Source organism: Eriocheir sinensis, chromosome 1, assembly GCF_024679095.1.
Source record: "Eriocheir sinensis breed Jianghai 21 chromosome 1, ASM2467909v1, whole genome shotgun sequence".
Taxonomy (NCBI): domain Eukaryota; kingdom Metazoa; phylum Arthropoda; class Malacostraca; order Decapoda; family Varunidae; genus Eriocheir; species Eriocheir sinensis.
Window position 1 is genome coordinate 18,883,189 of NC_066509.1, and position 13,104 is coordinate 18,896,292.

Here is a 13,104-nt window from a genome sequence, read left to right on the forward strand (position 1 = left end):
ACAAGGTGAAATGGGAAGGGTGTGTGGAGGGAGGGGCGGAAGTGAGAGTCAGGTCATGTCCTGACTGACGCCCTGACCTGACTCTCCCTCAGGACGTCACGTGACTCTCCCTCAGGACGTCACCTGACTCTCCCTCAGGACCTCACCTGACTCTCCCTCAGGACGTCACCTGACTCTCCCTCAGGACCTCACCTGACTCTCCCTCAGGACCTCACCTGACTCTCCCTCAGGACGTCACGTGACTCTCCCTCAGGACGTCACCTGACTCTCCCTCAGGACGTCACCTGACTCTCCCTCAGGACGTCACGTGACTCTCCCTCAGGACGTCACCTGACTCTCCCTCAGGACGTCACCTGACTCTCCCTCAGGACGTCACCTGACTCTCCCTCAGGACGTCACGTGACTCTCCCTCAGGACGTCACGTGACTCTCCCTCAGGACGTCACGTGACTCTCCCTCAGGACGTCACCTGACTCTCCCTCAGGACGTCACGTGACTCTCCCTCAGGACGTCACGTGACTCTCCCTCAGGACGTCACCTGACTCTCCCTCAGGACGTCACCTGACTCTCCCTCAGGACGTCACCTGACTCTCCCTCAGGACGTCACCTGACTCTCCCTCAGGACGTCACGTGACTCTCCCTCAGGACGTCACGTGACTCTCCCTCAGGACGTCACCTGACTCTCCCTCAGGACGTCACCTGACTCTCCCTCAGGACGTCACGTGACTCTCCCTCAGGACGTCACCTGACTCTCCCTCAGGACGTCACCTGACTCTCCCTCAGGACCTCACCTGACTCTCCCTCAGGACCTCACCTGCCGCCAGAAGGTATATTTGCGTCTTACCACTAATTAACTATTGAGGAAGGTGTGTTCATTGCACTAAAGACTAGTTATAAAACATATATATAGAAGTGAAATAAAGTGCTTATATTCGTAAACTAAAGTAGTGTTGCTATGTTCTGTGCCAAGTCTCGTGTGTTGCACTACTGTAAGGTCTTATAAGCGTCAAGTACCACAGAAAAGTACATGTAGACACTTAACACTTTTCAGCAATAATCCTTGCCAGCGAGGGTTGACTAAGGCACTGTTATTACCAGGCACGCCTGCTGACGCGTTTGTTACGGGACGGCACCACTACGACAGCCAACTACTGTACTGTTACTTATATATACTGTTATAAGTGTCACGGGACCACTACTACACCATGCAAGTACTGTACTGTTACTTATATATACTGTTATAAGTGTTACGGGACCACTACTACACCATGCAAGTACTGTACTGTTACTTATATATACTGTTATAAGTGTCACGGGACCACTACTACACCATGCAAGTACTGTACTGTTACTTATATATAGTGTTATAAGTGTTACGGCACCACTACTACACCATGCAAGTACTGTACTGTTACTTATATATATAGAGTGTTATTATAAGTGGAATTGTTTGTATATTTTATCTCTCCCTTTTCTTCTCTACCTTTCTCACTCCCCAGCTCCTTCATTGAGTGTGTCTGTGTGGCTCGTCCCAATAATGTGCCGGGAAGAGTGTGGTGATAACCTCCACGGGTGTGTCTGTGTGGCTCGTCCCAATAATGTGCCGGGAAGAGTGTTGTGATAACCTCCACGGGTGTGTCTGTGTGGCTCGTCCCAATAATGTGCCGGGAAGAGTGTGGTGATAACCTCCACGGGTGTGTCTGTGTGGCTCGTCCCAATAATGTGCCGGGAAGAGTGTCGTGATAACCTCCACGGGTGTGTCTGTGTGGCTCGTCCCAATAATGTGCCGGGAAGAGTGTGGTGATAACCTCCACGGGTGTGTCTGTGTGGCTCGTCCCAATAATGTGCCGGGAAGAGTGTTGTGATAACCTCCACGGGTGTGTCTGTGTGGCTCGTCCCAATAATGTGCCTGGAAGAGTGTAGTGATAACCTCCACGGGTGTGTCTGTGGCTCGTCCCAATAATGTGCCGAGAAGAGTGTCGATAACCTCCACGGGTGTGTCTGTGTGGCTCGTCCCAATAATGTGCCGGGAAGAGTGTTGTGATAACCTCCACGGGTGTGTCTGTGTGGCTCGTCCCAATAATGTGCCGGGAAGAGTGTTGTGATAACCTCCACGGGTGTGTCTGTGTGGCTCGTCCCAATAATGTGCCGGGAAGAGTGTTGTGATAACCTCCACGGGTGTGTCTGTGTGGCTCGTCCCAATAATGTGCCGGGAAGAGTGTGGTGATAACCTCCACGGGTGTGTCTGTGTGGCTCGTCCCAATAATGTGCCGGGAAGAGTGTCGTGATAACCTCCACGGGTGTGTCTGTGTGGCTTGGTCCTGCTGCTGTGTTGTGAAATGATCTTCTGTGCAAGGTAAGTGTGCTGAGTCAGGCATCTTGGGCTGTGCTGTGGTAGTTAGTTGCAAACTCCTTCACCCACAGCCTACTAGCACAGTACTGTTTTCTATGCAAGGTAAGTGTGCTGAGTCATGCATCTTGGGCTGTGTTGTGGTAGCAAAGGAGACAGTTCAAGGGCACACAAAAAGCAAACATTAATAAAAAAAGCCCGCTACTCACTGCTCCTAAAAAGAATCCAAAGAGGTGGCCGAAAGATAGGTCAGTTTCGGGAGGAGAGGTGTCCTGATACCCTCCTCTTGAAAGAGTTCAAGTCGTAGGCAGGAGGAAATACAGATGAAGGAAGATTGTTCCAGAGTTTACCAGCGTGAGGGATGAAAGAGTGAAGATGCTGGTTAACTCTTGCATAAGGGGTTTGGACAGTATAGGGATGAAAGAGTGAAGATGCTGGTTAACTCTTGCATAAGGGGTTTGGACAGTATAGGGATGAGCATGAGTAGCAAGTCGTGTGCAGCGGGGCCACGGGAGGGGGGGAGGCATGCAGTTAGCAAGTTCAGCAGAGCAGTCAGCATGAAAATATCGATAGAAGATAGAAAGAGAGGCAACATGGCGGCGGAATTTAAGAGGTAGAAGACTTTCAGTAAGAGCAGGAGAGCTGTGTGAGTGGAGCCCCCCCAACACATGAGATGCATACTCCATACGAGGGTGGACAAGGCCCCTGTAAATGGATAGCAACTGTGCGGGGGAGAAGAACTGGCGGAGATGGTACAGAACACCCAGCCTCGAGGAAGCTGATTTATTAAGAGAAGAGATATGAAGTTTCCAGTTGAGATTTTGAGTTAAGGATAGACCGAGGATGTTTAGTGTTGAAGAAGGTGGTAGCTGAGTGTTGTCAAAGAATAGGGGATAGTTGTTTGGAAGATTGTGTCGAGTGGATAGGTGGAGAAATTGTGTTTTTGAGGCGTTGAAGGACACCAGGTTCTTCTTGCCCCAATCGGAAATAATAGTATAATAATAGTGTTGTGGGCTGGTTACTAATGTGTTAAGTGTTGTCTTTAAGTGATGTAATCGTGTTAGTGTCATGTTTGCGCGTCGTAAAGAATTTAAAAAAGTTTCTTTTGTTATTTCTTACGTTGTCTGCGAGGTAAGTTGCTATGTGTTTGGGTTCCGCTACTTTTATGTTTTTGGCAAATGTTTTTTTGTGGTTTTTGTAGGCAGTCCAATTATCTGTTGTTTTGTATGTCTGCGCGCGTCTGTAGAGTCTTTGTTTCTTGCGATGTTGTCTGCGTAGATCCCTGGAAAACCAGGGGAGTGTGTACCTACTAGAAAGTGTTTTTTGTGGTATGTGTCTGTTCATTGAGGCGTGTATGGTGTGTTTCAGGTTGTTCCAGTTGGTGGAAGGAAGTCTTGTGTGTGGGTCTGTCGCAATAAATCAGTGCTGAAGGCAGTTAGGTCTTGTTTGATCATGTTTAAGTCAGCCCTTGAAAAATGGAAAATCTGTCTGGGTCTCTGTTTATGTCTAATCGGTCGGAGGTCAGCGTCAACGATGAGTATGTCATGGTCACTAAGTCCTGGAACAACCTGAGTGTTTGTTATGTTAAGAATGTTGTTGGTGAGAAAAAGGTCAAGTGTGTGTGCTGTGGTCAGAGGGCCACCGTGGCCAGCGGGGCGCGTTACAGTATGTGTTCGCTTTGGTTGGAGTACTGTTTGTGAGAGTGAAAATATATTTATGATGTCAATGAATGTGTCGTGTAGTTGGCGTCTGTTTGTGTGGGGGAATAATGGGGTTGGGGGCGTCACCATCGGGAGGATCAAAAGGGGAAATAGCAGTCCAGTCAATGTCGGGGAGGTTGAAATCACCTGTGATCCAGATGTGTTTGTCTGCCTGTATGCGTGAAAGAGAAATTTGAAGGTTGTGTAAATAGTCTGTATTAGTAGAAAGCGGTCTGTAAAAAGCAGCAATAAAAAGAGATTTACAGTTGAAGGATTGTAACTGGATTGATTTCGCAGTCTGTGTCAAGGTCAGGCCTATGCTTAACACAAAGACCCGGCTTGGTGACGATGATAACACCGCCACCTTTGCCGAGGTCTGTCGGGCGGTCCTTACGAAAAACGGTCATACTAAAGGGGGGAGGGAAAAGCTCACTACTGTCAGCGTCAGAAGTTAACCAAGTCTCAGTCCCTCCTATTATGTCTGGGTTATGTGTGGTAATTAGATGGTGTAACTGGGCTATTTTGTTTTTGATACTACGGAAATTAATTGTTAATAGTAGGAGGGAAGTGTGGTTATGACGTGGTGGTAGTGAAAGTGAAGAGAGAGGTGAGGATGGTGAAGATACAGAAGAAACGGGAGGGGGTGAAGAAGTAGAGGAGGGAGGTGAAACAGGAGGTCATGAACAAGGGAAGAAAGGAAATAGGGACTGGAAAGAGAAAGGGCAGGATCGGGGAAGGGTGATAGGGCAGACCTGATTTAAATCAAAACAACCCTGCTACATACGCAACAAACAGTTATTAATTTTCATTAACTGTAATATTTTCACTACCCGTATTATAGAGAAGCATATAGCAGGAGTATGACACGTTAGGCTACTCTGGGAGTTGAAAAAGAAGATGACGAACGCCTTAGAGCTTCCATCAACACTGTCCTTCTCTTATATATATATATATATATATATATATATATATATATATATATATATATATATATATATATATATATATATATATATATATATATATATATATATATATATCGGCTTATCAGCTGCTTGCATTTATGATCCAGTTTACATTACTGGATTGATATTTTTATTATCTGTTTTCTTACAGAAACATACACTGACCAGCCTGGTGAACAAGCCTACAACTTTGCTCTCCTCAACGATCTAGAGCAGTCGGTTCAGCACCCTACACGTATTCCCGACCGTCTTGGAGACAGGCCCAACATACTAGACCTCTTCCTTACCTCTAACCCTTCTGCTTACTCTGTCAAACTGTTTCCTCCGTTGGGGTCCTCCGATCACAACCTTATTTCTGTATCCTGTCCTATCACTCCTGTGCATCCTCTGGACCCACCGAAGAGGCGATGTTTCTGGCATTATGCATCAGCTCGGTGGGACAACCTGAGGATGTACTTTTCCGATTTCCCGTGGAATGATTACTGCTTCCAGGAGAGAGACCCCTCTGTGTGTGCCCAGCGCATCACAGAGGTGATTGTCTCTGGAATGGAGGCATACATTCCACGTACTTTTTCTACTCCCCATGCTAAAAAGTCTTGGTTTAATCACGCTTGTTCTCGTGCTGTCAAAGATAGAGAGGTAGCTCACAAAAGGTACCAGAGCCTTCGAATTCCTGCTAACCATGATCTTTATATTTCCGCCCGGAATCGTGCCAAATCTATTCTTCGACTTGCCAAAAAACTCCTTTATCCATAGCAGATGTCAACAACTTGCTTTCCCTAATTCTTCCAGAGACTTCTGGCACTTACCCAAAAATATCTCCTCCAATTTCACTTCTTCCTCTTTCCCGCCTCTTCTTAACCCTGACGGCAGCTCTGCCGTCTCATCTATCTCTATGGCTGAACTCTTCACTCAAACTTTCTGTAACAACTCCACTCTGGACGATTCTGGGCATATTCCTCCTTCTCATCCCCCCTCTGACTCCTTCATGCCTGTTATTAAGATTCTTCCTAATGATGTTTTCTATCCCCTCTCTGGCCTCCACTCTCAGAAGGCTTATGGACCTGATGGAGTGCCTCATATTGTCCTTAAAAACTGTGCTTCCGTGCTGACACCCTGCCTGGTCAAACTCTTTCGTCTCTGCCTATCAGCATCTACCTTTACTTCCTGCTGGAATTATGCCTTTGTACAGCCTGTGGCTAAGAAGGGTGACCGTTCCAATCCCTCAAACTACCGCCCTATAGCTTTACTTTCCTGTCTATCTAAAGCTTTTGAATCAATCCTTAAAAGGAAGATTCAAAAGCACCTTTCCACTTCTAACCTTCTATCTGATCGCCAGTATGGGTTCCGCAAAGGGCGTTCTACTGGCGATCTTCTTGCTCTCTTAACTGATTCTTGGTCATCTTCTCTTAGCCGTTTCGGTGAAACTTTCTCAGTTGCGCTAGACATAGTGAAAGCCTTCGATAGAGTCTGGCACAAGTCTTTGCTTTCTAAACTGCCCTCTTTCGGATTCTATCCCTCTCTCTGTTCCTTTATCTCCAGTTTCCTTTCCGGACGTTCTATCTCTGCGGTGGTGGACGCCTAGACGGTCACTGTTCTTCCCCTAAACATATCAACAGAGGTGTTCCACAGGGCTCTGTTCTATCACCCACTCTCTTCCTGTTATTCATCAATGATCTTTCCATAACAGATTGTCCTATCCATTCATACACCGATGACTCCACTCTGCATTATTCAACTTCTTACAACAGAAGACCTTCTCAACAGGAATTACATGACTCAAGACTGGAGGCTGCAGAACGCTTAACCTCAGACCTTACTATCATTTCCGATTGGGGTAAAAGGAACTTTGTGTTCTTCAATGCCTCAGAAACCCAATTTCTCCACCTATCAACTCGACACAATCTTCCAAACACCTATCCCCTATTCTTCGACAACACTCAGCTGTCACTATCTTCAACACTAAACATCCTCGGTCTATCCTTCACTCAAAATCTTAACTGGAAACTTCACATCTCCTCTCTCACTAAATCAGCTTCCTCGAGGTTGGGCGTTCTGTATCGTCTCCGCCAGTTCTTCTCCCCCGCACAGTTGCTATCCAAATACAGGGGCCTTGTCCGCCCTCGTATGGATTATGCATCTCACGTGTGGGGGGGCTCCACTCACACAGCTCTATTGGACAGAGTGGAGTCTAAGGCTCTTCGTCTCATCAGCTCTCCTCCTCATACTGATAGTCTTCTACCTCTTAAATTCCGCCGCAATGTTGCCTCTCTTTCTATCTTCTATCGTTATTTTCACGTTGACTGCTCTACTGAACTTGCTAACTGCATGCCTCCCCCCCTCCCGCGGCCCCGCTGCACTCGACTTTCTACTCATGCTCATCCCTTTACTGTCCAAATCCCTTACGCACGAGTTAACCAGCATCTTCACTCTTTCATCGCTCACGCTGGTAAACTCTGGAACAATCTTCCTTCATCTGTATTTCCTCCTTCCTACGACTTGAACTCCTTCAAGAGGAGGGTAACAGGACACCTCCCAAAATTGACCTCTCTTTCGGCCGGGTTCCGGACAAAAGTTCGTATAGAAAAACTTCGTATGGCAATAATTCGTAGGAAAAAGTTCGTTTGCCTAAAGTACGTCAGGATAAAGTACGTAGGGTATAAAGTTCATCATGCCAAAAGTTCGTAATGGAAAAAAATCGTAAAGTTATATGTTCGTCGTGCAAATGTTCGTACACGTAAAAGTTCGTATGGAAAAAGTTCGAATGCAAATGTTCGTACGCAACTGTACGTATGCAAATATTCGTCAGAGATAAAGTTCGTATGGTATAGAAAAAAATTTCGTATGGCAATAATTCGTAGGATAAAGTTCGTTTGATTCTAGGACCAAAGTACGTATGGAAATAGTTCGTATATAGCTATATTTTATATATATATATATATATATATATATATATATATATATAGAGAGAGAGAGAGAGAGAGAGAGAGAGAGAGAGAGAGAGAGAGGTGTGTGTGTGTGTGTGTGTGTGTGTGTGTGTGTGCATTTTTAACATAACTGAGCGACCAAAAGGTCTCCCAGTGGTGAAAAACAGTCGTCCAGTAAGAAACTTTTTAGGGTACTGGGCTACAAGATCTTTATTCTTGAAATAATTCCTGGAGGCAGTGGTTCATCATGTCTGTGTGGTCAATGTGCATTATTTTGCGTTACCGGGAAGGCGGCGGCGGCAGAGTGCAAGGTTATGATGTTGGTTGTCGGTGGCGGAGGCGAGGCGGGCGGTGGCGGTGGTGATGGTGGTTGTCGGCAGGGTCGAGTCTCAGCAACACCCCGCCATTTTTCATGGGTTTCGGACAAAAGTTCGTATAGAAAAACTTCGTGTAGGAATAGCGACTTATTACCATACAAACATGCTTACGAACTTTTCCGTACGTACTACTTTACTCAGAAGAATTTTATCCCTGACGAACATTTGCGTACGAATAATTGCACATGATTTTTTTTCTATACGAACTTTTGTCATTACGAATATTTTACATACGTACTTTATACCATACGAACATCTGTATACGAAGATTTGCGTACGAACTTTTTGCTTACGAACAATTTCATACGAAATATTTCAATACGAACTTTTTATAGACGAACTTCTGTCCCGACGAACTTTTGTCGTTACGAATATTTTACATACGTACTTTATACCATACGAACATCTGCATACGAACTTACGCGTACGAACTTTTGCATACGTACTATTTTCAAACGAACTTTATCCCTTACGAACATTTGCTTACGAACAATTGCGTACGAACTTTATGCATACGAACTATTTCCATACATACTTTGGTCCTAGAGTCCTTTCGGCCACCTCCTTGGATTGTTTTTAGGAGCAGCGAGTAGCGGGCTTTTTTTATTACTGTTTCCTTTTTTGTGTGCCTTTGATCTGTCTCCTTTGTTGAAAAAAAAAAATACATCAGTGAATGTCAGCAATAGTATGATATGCTGAAACACCGAGAGTCGAAAACGAAAATGACGGACGCCGCCGACACCGCGCACTTTGTTTTTGACATATTGTTGATATTCGAATACCCTGTAGTTAATTTTGCATATATGTGCGGCTCGCCAGAATTGATTGTATTATATTGTTTTTAGTCTTGTTTGAGAAGTGAGACGTTTAGTGATGTCTTTGAGAGCAAGTAGATACATTTCGACCTTATTATTATTATTATTATTATTATTATTATTATTATTATTTTATTTATTTATTTTTTTACAAAAATGGAAGCATTTCACTTCAGGTCGGTGGGACGACCTGAGTTTGTACTTTTCCGATTTCCCGTGGAATTATTACTGCTTCCAGGAAAGAGACCCCCCTGTGTGTGCCCAGCGCATCACAGAGGTGATTGTCTATGGAATGGAGGCATACATTCCACATTCTTTCTCTACTCCTCTTGCTAAAAAGCCTTGGTTTAATCATGCTTGTTCTCGTGCTGTCAAAGATAGAGAGGCAGCTCACAAAAGGTACCAGAACCTTCGCACTCTTGCTTATCATGATCTTCTGCCTGGAATCGTGCTACATCTATTTTCCGACTAACCAAAATCTCTTTCAATAATAGAAAGCTTCACAACCTTGTTTTATCTAATTCTTCCAGAGACTTCTGGCACCTAGCCAATTATATATCCTCCAGTTTCACTTCTTCATCTTTGTTTCCTCTCTTTAATCCTGACGGCAGTACCGCCGTCACATTTGTCTCTAAGGGTAAACACTTCTCTCAAACTTTCTGTACAAACTCCACTCAGTACAATTCTGGGTTTATATCCTCCTACTCATCCCCCCTCTTGTAGTGCAGCGGCTTGCCTGATGGGCGAGCCTCCCATAACTCACTCTGCGAGGGGGTCACCTCTTTGGCCGACTGGTTAAGGAGTGGCTCTCCCGTCTCGCTGGTCGCGGGTTCGATCCCCGGCGCCGGCAAAACCTTTCCTTGTCTGGATTAATTTCTCGTGTGTTTCGTTACACGCACGTGTTGTAGTATAGTAAAGAATATATTCTGGCGTTTAATTGGTGGCAAGGCGGTGGTCATCCTCTCCTGTGATTCTGTTGTGTCACCCCGAGTGGGTAACAGGTAGAATCATGGCTCGTGCTCTCCGAAGATCATAGAAAATGGGAAATCACACAGAAATTAATCTAAATAGGAATGGAGAGCCGTGTAGTGCAGCGACTTGCCTGATGGGCGAGCCTCCCATAACTCACTCTGCGAGGGGGCACCTCTTTGGCCGACTGGTTAAGGAGTGGCTCTCCCGTCTCGCTGGTCGCGGGTTCGATAACCGGCGCCGGCAAAACCTTTCCTTGGCTGGATAAATTTATCGTGTGTTTCGTTACACGCAGAGCCTCAATCCTCAGACGGCTTGTGGACCTGATGGTGTCCCTCCTATTGTCCTTAAAAAAAACTGTGTTTCCGTGCTGACACTCTGCCTGGTCAAACTCTTTAGTCTCTCCCTTTTATCATCTACCTTTCCTTTCTGATGGAAGTACGCCTACATACTGCCTGTGCCTAAGAAGGGTGATTGCTCCAATCCCTCAAACTACCGTCCTATAGCTTTACTTACCTGCCTATCTAAAGCTTTTAAATCAGTCCTTAACCGGAAGATTCATAAGCACCCATCCACTTCTGATCTTCTATCTGATCGCTAGTATGGGTTCCGCAAGGGGCGTTCTACTGGCGATCTTCTTGCCTACTTAATTGACTCAAGGTCATCCTCTCTTAGCCGTTTCGGTGAAACTTTCTTAGTTGCGCTAAACATATCGAAAGCTTTCGACAGCGTCTGCCACAAGTCCTTACTTTCTAAACTACCCTCCTACGGATTCTATCCCTCTCTGTACTTTTACAGTATTTCCAGTTTCTTTTCCGGCCGTTCTATCTCTGCAGTGGCAGACGATCGCTGCTCTTCACCTAAACCTATCAACAGTGGTGTTCCATAGGGCTCTGTCCTATTTCTCGCTCTCTTCCCGTTATTCATCAATGATTATGTTTCCATAACAAACTATCCTTTCCACTCATACACTGATGACTCTACTCTGCGTTATTCAACTTCTTTCAACAGAAGACTCTCCCATCAGGAATTACAGGACTCCAGATAGGAGGCTGCAGAACGCATAAACTCAGACCTTACTATCATTTCCGACCGGGTAAGAGGAACCTTGTGTCCTTCAACGCCTCAAAAACTCAATTTCTCCACCTATCAACTCAACACAACCTTCCAAACTCCTTTCCTCTTTTCTTCGACAACACTTAGCTGTCACCTTCTTCAACACTAATCATCCTCGGTCTATCCTTAGCTCAAAATCTGAACTGGAAACTTCACATCTCTCTTACTAAACCAGCTTCCTCGAGGTTGGGCGTTCTGTATTGTCTCCGTCAGTTCTCCCCTGCAAATATGCTGTCCATATACAGGGGCCTTGTCCGCCTTCGTATGGAGTATTCATCTCACATGTGGGTGGGTGGGTTCCACACCTACAGCCTTTTGGACAGGGTAGAGTCTTAATCCTCTTCGTCTCATCAACTCCCATTCTCTCACTGATTGTCTTCAACCATTTAAATTCCGCCGCAATATTGCCTCTCTTTCTATCTTCTACCGATATTTTCATGCTGACTGCTCTTCCGAACTTGCTAACTACATGCCTCCCCCCCTCCCGCGGCCCCGCTGCACTCGACTGCTCTACTCTTACTCACCCCTATGCTGTCCAAATCCCCTATGCAAGAGTTAATCAGCATCTTCATTCTTTTATCCCTTCTGCTGGTAAACTCTTGAACAGCCTTCTTATATCTGTATTTCCTCTTGCCTATGACTTGACCTCTTTCAAGAGAGGAGTATCTTGACTCCTACTACAAGCGAAAGGGATCACAGAATGAAGATCCTGGTTAACTACAGACTACCCATATGCAATCCAAATCCCTAATGCAAGAGTAGAAAGTCACGTTCAGTGAGGCTGCCGGAGGGGTCGAGGCATGTAGTTATGAAGTTCAGAAAGCATGAAAATATTGATAGATGATAGAAAGAAAGCCTGTATTATGGCAGAATCTAAAAATCTAAATAGTAGAAGACTGTCAGTAAGAGGAGGGAAGTTAATAAGACGAAGAACATCGGCCTTTGTCAAAAATGTCTGTGCGTGTGGAGTTATTAAGAAAGAGATGCAACACTGCGGCGGAATTTAAAAGATAAGAGACTGTCAGTAAGAGTTGGGGAGTTGATGAGACGAAGAGCCTTAGACTCCACTCTGTCTAGTAGGGGAGAGCCGGTATGATTCGGACAGTGGGATGGTCCGGCCATCGCACTTATTGTAAAGTGTATGGGACTGAGTGCCGCGAGATTTTGTGTGAATGTGCAAAACTTTGTTGCCTTGGCCCACAAAGGGACAACCACGCCCTCAGAGCTGTTATTTTCGATGCAATTCCTATTTTATGTTTTTCTGCATCTCGTATGTAATATTTTCAGGGTGTATCGTAAGCTCTCGCTTCAAAAACGTGCCAATTAGCGAGATGTAAATTATTTCGGTGACGCAGCGATGCCCGGCGAAGGTGTTGCCGTATAACATAATCACCCAGCTCTCGTGCTGGAAAAGGAGTGTGACCACACATTTGCTTTTTTATAGTCGTGATGATTCGGACGGTTGATTTTTTCATGATTTTTATAAAACTTATATGAATTTAAACATTATAGTAGCATCTTCCATTTAGCGTAACCCGTTTCTGGGTCGTGATCTGTAGAGTCCCTCATAGAGTCCCGACAACCTAAGATTTGGACGCCATTATTGGCCCTGTGTTTTCGCCGCGCTTTTCAAACACTAGCACACGGTCTCGCGGCGAAGACAGGGCCAATAATGGCGTCCAAATCTTAGGCTGTCGGGACTCTATCTATCATGACCCAGAAACGGGTTACGCTAAATGGAAAAGGCTATTAGTGTTGCAACGGTTATATAAAGGTTAATTTGGTTGATTTATATTCAGATATTATGCTTGTGAGAAGAGAAGGAAGCCATAACACCAAAAATTTTGAGAAGTTTCTTGTAGTTCTCCTTTTATTTATTTCCCCTC

The 13,104-nt window shown here is 45.2% G+C and overlaps 1 long non-coding RNA gene across 1 annotated transcript; it reads right to left on the reverse strand.

The window, feature by feature from the left end:
- Positions 1–1,520: 1,520 nt before the first annotated feature.
- LOC126994927 (uncharacterized) lies at positions 1,521–2,490 on the reverse strand. The gene is made up of 3 exons (XR_007749995.1): positions 1,987–2,490; positions 1,747–1,868; positions 1,521–1,685 (listed from the first exon to the last, which is right to left on the reverse strand). It is a non-coding gene; the product is annotated as an uncharacterized LOC126994927 (long non-coding RNA).
- Between the last annotated feature and the right edge of the window lie 10,614 nt (positions 2,491–13,104).